The sequence below is a fragment of the Hemitrygon akajei genome, unplaced genomic scaffold (genome assembly GCF_048418815.1).
Source record: "Hemitrygon akajei unplaced genomic scaffold, sHemAka1.3 Scf000038, whole genome shotgun sequence".
Taxonomy (NCBI): Eukaryota; Metazoa; Chordata; class Chondrichthyes; order Myliobatiformes; family Dasyatidae; genus Hemitrygon; species Hemitrygon akajei.
Window position 1 is genome coordinate 9,113,690 of NW_027331924.1, and position 10,436 is coordinate 9,124,125.

General features: G+C 41.3%; 1 long non-coding RNA gene across 1 annotated transcript in view; it reads left to right on the forward strand.

Annotated features, from left to right (window-relative positions):
• The first annotated feature begins 3,496 nt into the window (after positions 1–3,496).
• LOC140720246 (uncharacterized) overlaps positions 3,497–10,436 on the forward strand; it is a 10,740-nt gene continuing 3,800 nt past the window's right edge. The window contains exons 1-2 of the long non-coding RNA XR_012097139.1: positions 3,497–4,356; positions 6,171–6,438. This is a non-coding gene — a long non-coding RNA (uncharacterized lncRNA). The remainder of the gene's footprint in view (positions 4,357–6,170; positions 6,439–10,436) is intronic.

Genomic DNA, 10,436 nt, shown 5'->3' on the forward strand with positions numbered 1-10,436 from the left:
ACATTTGTAGATTAAAGAGGAGGAGATGCTTGCTGCCTTACAGTGAATAAAGGTAGATAAATCCCCCGGGCCTGACTTGATATTTCCTCGGACCTTGAGAGAGACTAGAGTAGAAATTGCAGGGGCCCTGACAGAAATATTTAAAATGTCCTCAGCCACGGGTGCAGTGCCGGAGGATTGGAGGGTAGCTCTTGTTATTCCATTGTTTAAAAAATGCTCCAATAGTAAACCAGGTAATTACAGGCCAGTGAGCCTGACATCAGCAGTATGTAAGTTATTGTCAGATGTTCAGAGAGATCGGATTTACAAGTATTTGGACAGCCAAGGGCTGATTAAGGACAGTCAGTATGGCTTTGTGCATGGTAGATCGTATTTAATGAATCTTGAAGAGTTTTCGAGGAGGTTACCAACAAAGTAGGTGAAGGAAAGGCTGTGGATGTTGTCTACATGAACTTCAGTAAGGCCTTTGACAAGGTCCCACATGGGAGGTTAGTTCAGAAAGTTCAGACATGAGGTATCCTTGGAGAGGTTGGAGAGATTGAAAGAGTGCAGAGATTTACTAGGATGTTGCCAGGTCTTCAGGAGTTGAGTTACAGGGAAAGATTGAACAGGTTAGGACTTTATTCCTTGAAGCGTAGAAGAATGAGGGGAGATTTGATAGAGGTTTACAAAATTATGGGGGGTATAGACAGAAAATGCGAGTAGGTTCTTTCCATTTAGAGAATTATACACGAGATGAGAATTATCGATCGATTAATTTTAACTCGTTCACCGCATCCGTCAACCAAACAGAAACACCGGGGATTCAGCACCAGTTGCGGGCGGCAGGTCCTGAGGTCCCCCAGGTCCTAAAGTCCACCCGTAATGAGACAGGTTAAATGGGACAAGTGCGGGCGGTGCTGACCGGAAAAGACAGTGAAGATTGTTCATTAAGTTCATCTGCCATTTCTTTGTCCCCCATTACTACTTCACCAGCATCATTTTCCAGTGGTCCCGTATCAACTCTCATCTCCCTTTCACTCTTCATGTAACTGAAAACTAAACTTTTCGTATCCTGATTTATATTATTGGCCAGTTTGCCCTCATATTTCGTCTTGACCATTCTTGTGGCTTTTTTCGTTGCCTTTTGTTGGATTTTAAGAGCATCCCAATAATCCAACATCCCACTCACCTTTGCTACCCTATATGTCATTTCCTTAGGTTTAACACAATTATTACATGCCTTTTCCAGCTCAAACTATGAATTGATTTAAAGTCAGTCCCATAATTTAATAGTTTTTATCTGAAAACTATCTACCCTCGCAAAGATTGTACTGAAGACTGCATTTGATTTTTGTTCAGCCTTGTATGCTTCACATTGAAATAGTATGTGTTTCAACAGTTTCATAATGACAAAATGTACACAACACAGAATTAAGTTTTCCAATTAGTTACAAGGCATAATTAAGCACAGTGTGGACATTTCTAAGTCGAGTCAATATCATTCCTTCCCTTGTTTTAAGCCCTTCTTCTATAAACCCAACGGGTTTATGTATTCTGTAAAGGTGTCTGTCCTTATGTCCATTATCCTACGTCTTGCCATAAGCCCCTAATTCTTAACACTACCAGCCCTTTAGCTTCTAATTTGCTAAGTGGAAGGTCTATATCCACAGCTTAACATTTAACAGCTTTTGGTGCTACACAGTCAACATCATCATTTCCCTCAACAGTGTGATGTGCAGGGCCCATAATGTGCAGACATATAAATCAAACTTTATATATGAAATACCGTTTGACAAGTTTCCAACAGTCAATCTGACCTACTGCCAGAATGACCTGTTTAAGACTCATCAAAACCGAAATGTATTCTGAGCAAATTATAAGGTCCAATTTCCTCTAGCCACTGTAAGCCCATACTGTTCGGAAAGAATTCTGCTTCATATGCTGATAAATGGCTATAAGTCATTTCTTTATCATTACCTGCAATTCAGGCACACAAAAACAGCCACACCAACATCCCCAGTTAACTTATCTTTTGATTCATCTGTAAAAATGGTTACTGTATGATAATAAATTTCAGTAATATACTGATGAACCAACAGACTCTCAGGCAGAACCGAATCCAATCGTGTAACCTAAAATCAACTGAAGTCATTGGAAAAAACAAGATGGGGTTACAGAGAAAGCTACAGTGGGACATATTGTATCATCAAATACACCCATATTCCCAGCATGGTAAGAACCCAGCCACCCAAAACAAAAAACACTCTTCTTGTGATGTCCCCAACCGTCCTCCAGCACACCTTTAACAGGATGATCATTTCTTTGCCCCCACAAATTAATCCAGTATGTTGACATCAACTTGAACCTCTGTTACTTTGAGGGCAATTGTCCCATTGCAATCAGTAAAGCCAAAACAGGAGACAACATTACCGCACCAGAACACAATCTTAAAGTCTGTAATTGTATCACAAACAAACATTTTTAATTTGAAGATGAAGCTGATCCACAGGCCACAAAGACATAATCAAGAACAGATGAAATTAAACAAATATAATTGGTCAACAAAGATTTTCATGTTGCACCAAAGAATACCCACATAGATGTCTGAGGAGATTTAAAGCTCCTTTACATTTATCAATTATTTTACTGATAGGTGCTTCCACATTAGCTTATTAACCATCCACATAATGAGAAATCTTACCACTGACACTTCCTCAAGATATTAATTATATAATTTAAAATCGAGTGCAAGTCTATTAATGCTGTTTGTAAACCACGCAGTGTGTTAACGACTGAAAGCTTAAAATCCTCATCAATCTGTCCACTGTTTTACCTATTCACTGTAAATTGCAAATTGCAATTAATACCTCTAATCTATAAAGCTACGTCATCTGTATATTGTGATTTACCCAGGGTATCCCATTTTCCCATCTCAGAGAAAATATCATTAATCATAATATTAAATAATGAAGGGCTACAAATACTGCCTTGTGGGATCCCATTCTCCATCTCATAGAAACACAAACATAACATGCCGACCGGTACTTGCACAGTCTGTCCAAATAAAAAACCCAGAAAAATAATACAATGTCCCCCTCACTCCTAATTTAATCAAAAGTCCTTTCTTCCATATCATTTCCCTTTTCAGTATCAAGAAATACTGCTATTACAACATCTTTATTTAATTGTGCTTTACGAATATCATCTTCCAAACCTAAAACTGAATCTAATGTCATTTCACCCTTCCAAAATCCACTCTAATAAAACACTTTATCACCACTCTTTCTAAAATATAACTCAAGCGCTTGATTACCATACATTCCATAAGTTTGCATAAATGAGACATTCACGATATAGGCCCTTAACTAGAAGGATCAAATGGGAATCTGCCAGGTTTCAGAATTGGCACTACTATTTCCATTTTCCATGAGGAAAGTAGATGCACAATTCAAACATTTAATATTTTCACAAAAACGAATTTTATACAATTACAATTTCAAATATCATTCTTTCCTAGGGACACCTGTCCTGCATTATTAATAGACTTCTTAAATTCATACAAAGAAATCTCTCCATCAGTGATACTATCATTGCTATAGCTGACTTCCAGCACATCAGGGTATTCACTGAAAAACATATCCCTACATTGTTTAACTTCTTCACTTAAATTATCCTGATTATGAATCTCAGCAAATGACCCAGCCAGTAACACAACCTTCCCTGTTTCAGTAACAATCATTTTGCCCTCATTAATCAACACTGGAATATTATGATTCCCCACAAATCCCATTTTCTAAATCATGTCCCAAACAATTCCAAGTTTGATATCCCTTCCAATATTATCTCCATATAACCTCCAGTAAATCACCTACTTCCTCAGCACGGCCTTTGCCCTTTTATTGTTAATAATGTAACACGGAGACTGATGCACCATCACATAAAAACTCACATTTCTCCCAATTTGCTTCCTGTCCCGTTATAAATCCAAATTCAAACTCATAAAGACAGGAAGGCTGACTGACGTTCACATAAACTAATCACCCTCCGAGTTCCCATTTGAGCGACAGGCACGGCAGCCAATGACAGCTGGGATCAGTGTTAAGCCTGAGCTACGATAGGCTGGAAGAAATCGGCCCATGATCAGCCCCTCCTCTTCTGCTCCAACGCCATGGCGGAGATCAGCGAGGCGCTTCTGTTGGAGTCGCCGGCCTCGGCGCCCACAAGGACGGGTGTGATTCCCCTTCGCGCCTCGGTGGGTCTGTTTCGGTGACGTCTGTGGTGGCTGACGAAACATGCTTTGTCAGGGAGCGAGCGAGGAACAATGACTACAATTCCCAGAAGGCCCCACTGATGACGTTGTGGTGTTGTTTCGGGGTAAGGTATAAAAGCAAAATGGAGGAAAATGTAATGCATTACGTTTTCTGTACTGTGTCGTGCCTTCAATAAAAAAATAAATTAAAAGAGAGATTCCAGCGAGGAATAGATAGAACATAGAACAATCCTCTGAACATCCTCTACATAGCACCATCCAGAGACAGAGAAGCAGTTTCAGCGACAGGTTACTATCGATGCAATGCTCCTCAGACAGGATGAAGAGGTCAATACTCCCCAATGCCATTAGGCTTTACAATTCTACCGCCAGGACTTAAGAACTTTTTAAAAGCTATTATTAATGCTTTTTGAGATAGTGATTTAGATGCATATCATATTTTTTACTGAGTTAAGTATTATATGTAAATAGTTTTGCTACAACAAGTGCATGGGACATAGGAAAAAAAGTTGAATTTCCCCATGGGGATGAATAAGGTATCTATCTATCTATCTATCTATCTATCTATCTATCTATCTATCTATCTATCTATCTATCTATCTATCTATCTGTCTATCTACAGCACAGTACAGGCCCTTCGGCCCACAATGTTGCGCCAACCCTTAAACTCTGCCTCCCTAAGCTTAAATTACTCCAGATACCTGTCTTGTAGTCTCTTAAACTTCACTAGTGTATCTGCCTCCACCACTGACTCGGGCAGTGCATTTCACGCACCAACCACTCTCCGAGTATAAAATCTTCCTCTAATTTGAACTTGAACTTCCCTCCCCTTACCTTAAAGCCATGTCCTCTTGTAGGAGCAGTGGCGCCCTGGGGAAGAGGCGCTGGCTGTCCACTGTATCTGTTCCCCTTAATATCAACTATGTACCTCTATCATTTCTCCTCTCATCCTCCTTCTCTCCATAGAGTAAAGCCCTAGCTTCCTTAATCTCTGATCATAATCCATACTCTCTAAACCAGGCAGCATTCTGGTAAATCTCCTCTGTACCCTTTCCAATGCTTCCACATCCTTCTTATAGTGAGGTGACCAGAACTGGACAGAGTACTCCAAGTGTGGCCCAACCAGAGTTTTATAGAGCTGCATCATTACATCGCGACTCTTAAACTCTATCCCTCGACTTATAAAAGCTAACAACCCATAAGCTTTCTTAACTACTCTGTCTACCTGTGAGGCAACTTTCAGGGATCTGTGGACATGTAGCCCCAGATCCCTCTGCTCCTCCACACTTCCAAGTATCCTGCCATTTACTTTGTACTCTGCCTTGGAGTTTGTCCTTCCAAAGTGTACCACCTCACACTTCTCCAGGTTGAACTCTATCTGCCACTTCTCAGCCCACTCCTGCATCCTATCAATGTCTCTCTGCAAACTTTGACAATCCTCTGCACTATCCACAACACCACCAACCTTTGTGTCTTCTGCAAACTTGCCAACCCATCCTTCTACCCCCACATCCAGGACGTTAATAAAAATCACGAAAAGTAGGGGTCCCAGAACTGATCCTTGAGAGACACCACTAGTCACAACACTCCAATCCGAATGTACTCCCTCCACCACAACTCTCTGCTTTCTGCAGGCAAGCCAATTCTGAATCCACCTGGTCAAACATCCCGGGATCCCATGCCTTCTGACTTTCTGAATAAGCCTACCGTGTGGAACCTTATCTAGTGCATTACTAAAGTACATGTTGATCACATCCACTGCACTACCCTCATCTATATGCCTGGTCACCTCCTAAAAGAACTCCATCAGGCTTGTTAGACACGATCTGCCCTTCAGAAAGCCATGCTGACTGCCACTGATCAGACCATGATTCTCTAAATGCCAATAGATCCTATCTTTGTGAATCTTTTCCAACAGATTTCCCACCACAGATGTAAGGCTCAATGGTCTATAATTATCCAGACTATCCCTACTACTCTTTTTGAACAAGGGGACAACATTCGCCTCCTTCCAATCCTCCGGTACCATTCCCGTGGACAATGTGGACATAATGATCCTAGCCAGAGGCTCAGCAATCTATTTCCTCGCCTCGGATGCAGAAATGGGAAGTGACAGATGGAGTTCAACACAGATGAAGAGGTTCATTTCTGCAGGTCAAATTTGAACACAGAATATAATATTAATGGTAAGACTCTTGGCAGTGTGGAGGATCAAAGAGATCTTGGGGTCCATGTACATACGACATTCAAAGCTGCTGTGGAGGTTGGCAGTGTTGTTAGGAAGGCGTCTAGTGTGATGGCCTTCATCAACCATGGGATTGAGTTCAAGAGCTGTGAGGTGATGTTGAAGCTATATTTCTCCTAACCTGTACATAAGTACTTGTACCCCAACACGGCAGGGCTGTGGGCTTAGTTGGACCCCACTTGGGAGTCCTGTGTTCAGTTCTGGTGGCCTCACTACAGGAAGGATGTGGATACTATAGAGAGTGGAGAGTAGATTTACAAGGATGTTGCTCTTGGATTGGAGAGCATGCCTTATGAGAATAAACTGAGTGAACTTGGCCTTTCCCTCTTGGAGCGACGGAGGATGAGAGGTGACCTGATAGAGGTGAATAAGATGAAGAGAGGCTTTGACCATGTGGATAACCAGAGGCATTTTCCCGGGCTTGAAGTGACTAACACGAGGGGACGTAGTTTTAAGCTGCTTGGAAGTCAGTACTGAGGGAATGTCAGGGGTAAGTTTCTTACACAGAGAGTGGTGGGTGCATGGAATGCACTGCCTGCAGCGATGGTGGAGGTGGATACAATAGGATATTTTAAGAGACTCTTAGATAGGTTCATGGAGCTTAGAAACATAGAGGGATATACGATCAGGAAATCCTAGGCAGTCTGTAGAGTAGGTTACATGGTCGGTAGAACATTGTGGGCTGAAGAGCCTGTAATGTGCTGTAGATTTCTGTGTTCTGTGTCAAAGACAGGCAGAGGGATTAGTTTAAATGGACAGGAGGACAGCATGGAAAGGTTGGGCCGAAGGGCCTGTGTTAGTGCCGTAAGGGAGGGGTTCTGTCCCAACCATCGATTCTATTCCCCTCAACAGATGCTGCCTGACTTGACAACGTTCTTGAAAAGTTGCATTCAGTTCCGCTTAGCATTCTGTACAAAGGATGTTTTGTGCTGGAAGAGTGCAGAGGAGATTCATCATGATTGAGGGGGCTTGTGTTCATAAATCCATAAGGCATAGGAACAGAATTAGGCCATTCAGCCCATTGAGTCAGCCACCTTTCCATCATGGCTGATCCCAGATCGCACTCAATTCCAGATATCTGACCTCCTGCCATATCCTTTGATATATGACCAATCAGGAAATGATCAACTTCCGCCTTGAATATACCCACACACTCGGCCTCCACCGCAGTCTGTGGCAGAGCATTCCACAGATCCAATACTCTCTGTCCAATAAAAAAAATAACCTGCTTACCTCTGTTTAAAAAGGTGGCCCCTCTACTTTGTGGCTGTGCCCCACCACAGGAAATACCTTCTCCACATCCACCTTATCCAGTCCTTTCAACATTCGGTAGATTTCAATGAGATGCCCCCGCATTTTTCTGAGTTCCAGTGAGCACAGGGTCAAAGCTGCCAAATGCTCCTCATATTTTAACCCATTCATTCCCAAAATCATCCTTCTGAACCTCCTCTGGACTCTCTCCAATGACAACACATCCTGTCTGAGATGTGGGGCCCAACACTGTTGACAATACTCCAAGTGCGGCCTGACTCGTGGCTTATAAAGCCTCAGCATTATCTCTTTGCTGTTATATTCATGGGGCGAGATTGGACTGTGTTGATCTACAGGGGGATCTTGGAATCCGAGTTCATAACTCCCAGATAGTGGTTCCATTGTCGGACAGTTATGTTGCAGTTGTATAAACCTCTAGTTTAACCACATCTGCAGAATTGCATTCGAAGACAGGAATAATGTGGAGGTTTTGGATGGTGAGTGAAAGAGGCTTAACAGGATGCTGCCTGGATAAAGTGAGACCGGACAATCTCGGGTAATTTTCTCCGGAGTGGCAGAGGCTGAGGGAGGTCTGACAGACGTTTACAGGAATGTGAGAGACACAGACAGAGTGGGCAGCCGGGATTTTTTCTCTAAGGAGGTAATGTCCAATGCCAGTAGGCATGCACTTCAGGAGAAAGGGGGAACACATCCTCATTGGACCTTTTTGCACTATTGAAGTATTTTGTAATTTAGTGCATTTTGTATCTTTTCTCTGCATAGCTGCTGTTAAAAACAAAACAATTAGTAAAGACAATGATGTTAAAAACCTGACTGAGGATGTTTAAAGGAGATTTGCGTTTCAAGTTTTGTTTTTCATTCCCATAGTGGTGGGTGTCTGGAGTGAATATCGGGTGGTGGTGGAGGCAGATGTGAAAGAGGCTATTAGATACCACGTGAATGTGTGGAGAATGGAGGGATGTGTCCCTTGTGTAGGCAGAAGGGATTGGTTTAGTAAGGCATGAGTGACCAGCTCATGGGTTCAGAACAACACAGTGAGCAGAAGGGCCTGTTCAAGGACAAGTACAGCAAGCAGAGCAGGTAAACTGGATAACGTGATCCCACTCAGAGAACAGACTGTGACGTCAGTGGATATATGCCGGCATCACAGTTCTCTCACCAAAGATACTTCACTGCTGGATAAAATGAAGTTTGTGATGTCTATATCCGATGTGGTGAATTGTACTGCTCAGACATCTCATCCTGCTGAGGAAATTAAAATTATTGTGAAAGCTGCAGAAAGGTATCTTGGTGTAACTGGTGTTTTGTGGGAAGCTGTAAATGAAGCTCTGATTTGTGGGGGTTTCTGCATCCCAGTCTACTTGTGAAGATATGTAATGGGATTGAAATATTGAAGTGAAATGCAAGAAGCCTGATTTTACATGGTCAATACTTATAGCAGTTTATTTCTGATTTGTCAGATTCTTCCGATGTTATATCTGTTCAGGAAACCTGCACATTTTAAGTTTTATTCCTGTGCAGGATTATATTGTCATTTGGCTTGACAGGTTAGTTGGTAGAGGGGTGGTGTTGTCAGTTTTACAAGGAAAAGGGCAGAGTATAGTGTTGTGAATGGGAATAAAATGTATCATGAACTTGTAGAAAATCTTGATTCAACAGCTATGTGTGCAATTTTCTTTTGAGAAAATATGAACTTTCTGAATGGTATTTGGAGGTTTGGCCATCTACTTTTCTCATGGAAAATGGTTGTAGTAGTTCCCATTCTAAAACCTGGAACTCCCCATCTGATCCTCCTTCTTGTAGGCCAATATAATTAAAGTCTCATTTATGTAAACTTGTGGAACGTATGGTAATCGAGTGTTTGAATTATATTTTCGATAAAAAGAGGTAATTTCATGTTTTATCAGAGGGGAATTTGGAACGGTAGAATAAGACCATAAGACAAAGGAGCAGAAGTCGGTCATTCGGCCCATTGAGTCTGCTCTGCCATTTTATCATGAGCTGATCCATTCTCCCATTTAGTCCCACTCCCTCACCGTCTCACCATAACCTTTGATACCCTGGCTACTCAGATACCTAGCAATCTCTGCCTTAAATAACATTGGAATCAGTTTGGGTTTGGAAGATCATATTAGGAAAATACAGTTAAATAAAGATGTTGTAATAGCAATATTTTTGATATTGACAAGGCAAATAATATTTATTGAAGTATGGACTTTTGATTAATTTTTGGAAATGCAATTGATAGGGCTATTGTACAATTTTTTTCTGATTGTTTCTATTTGTACATCTTGTAAAGGTATGAATGGGCAAGGATGACATTGAATTCATTTTTATATTTAGAAGATGGTATTAGTAAAGCCAGTTAAATATAGATGTTGTAACTGCAGTATTTTCACTATTCAAAAGGCAGATGGTATTTATGCAAGGAAAGAATTTTTATAAATTGTGGAAATGAGGATGGAGGGGCTGTTATCTAACTTTGAGTTGTTTTAATTGAATGTTTTGTGTCAGGTATGGGTGGGAAAGTTATATTCAGGTTGTAATGAGATAGAGACTGGGATTCCACAGGCAGTGTTTATTATTTATAATTCATAATATTTTTCTCTGAGACAGGTTTTGGAGTGTGTAAATCCCTATATGCAGATGATGGAGGTTTATGGATTA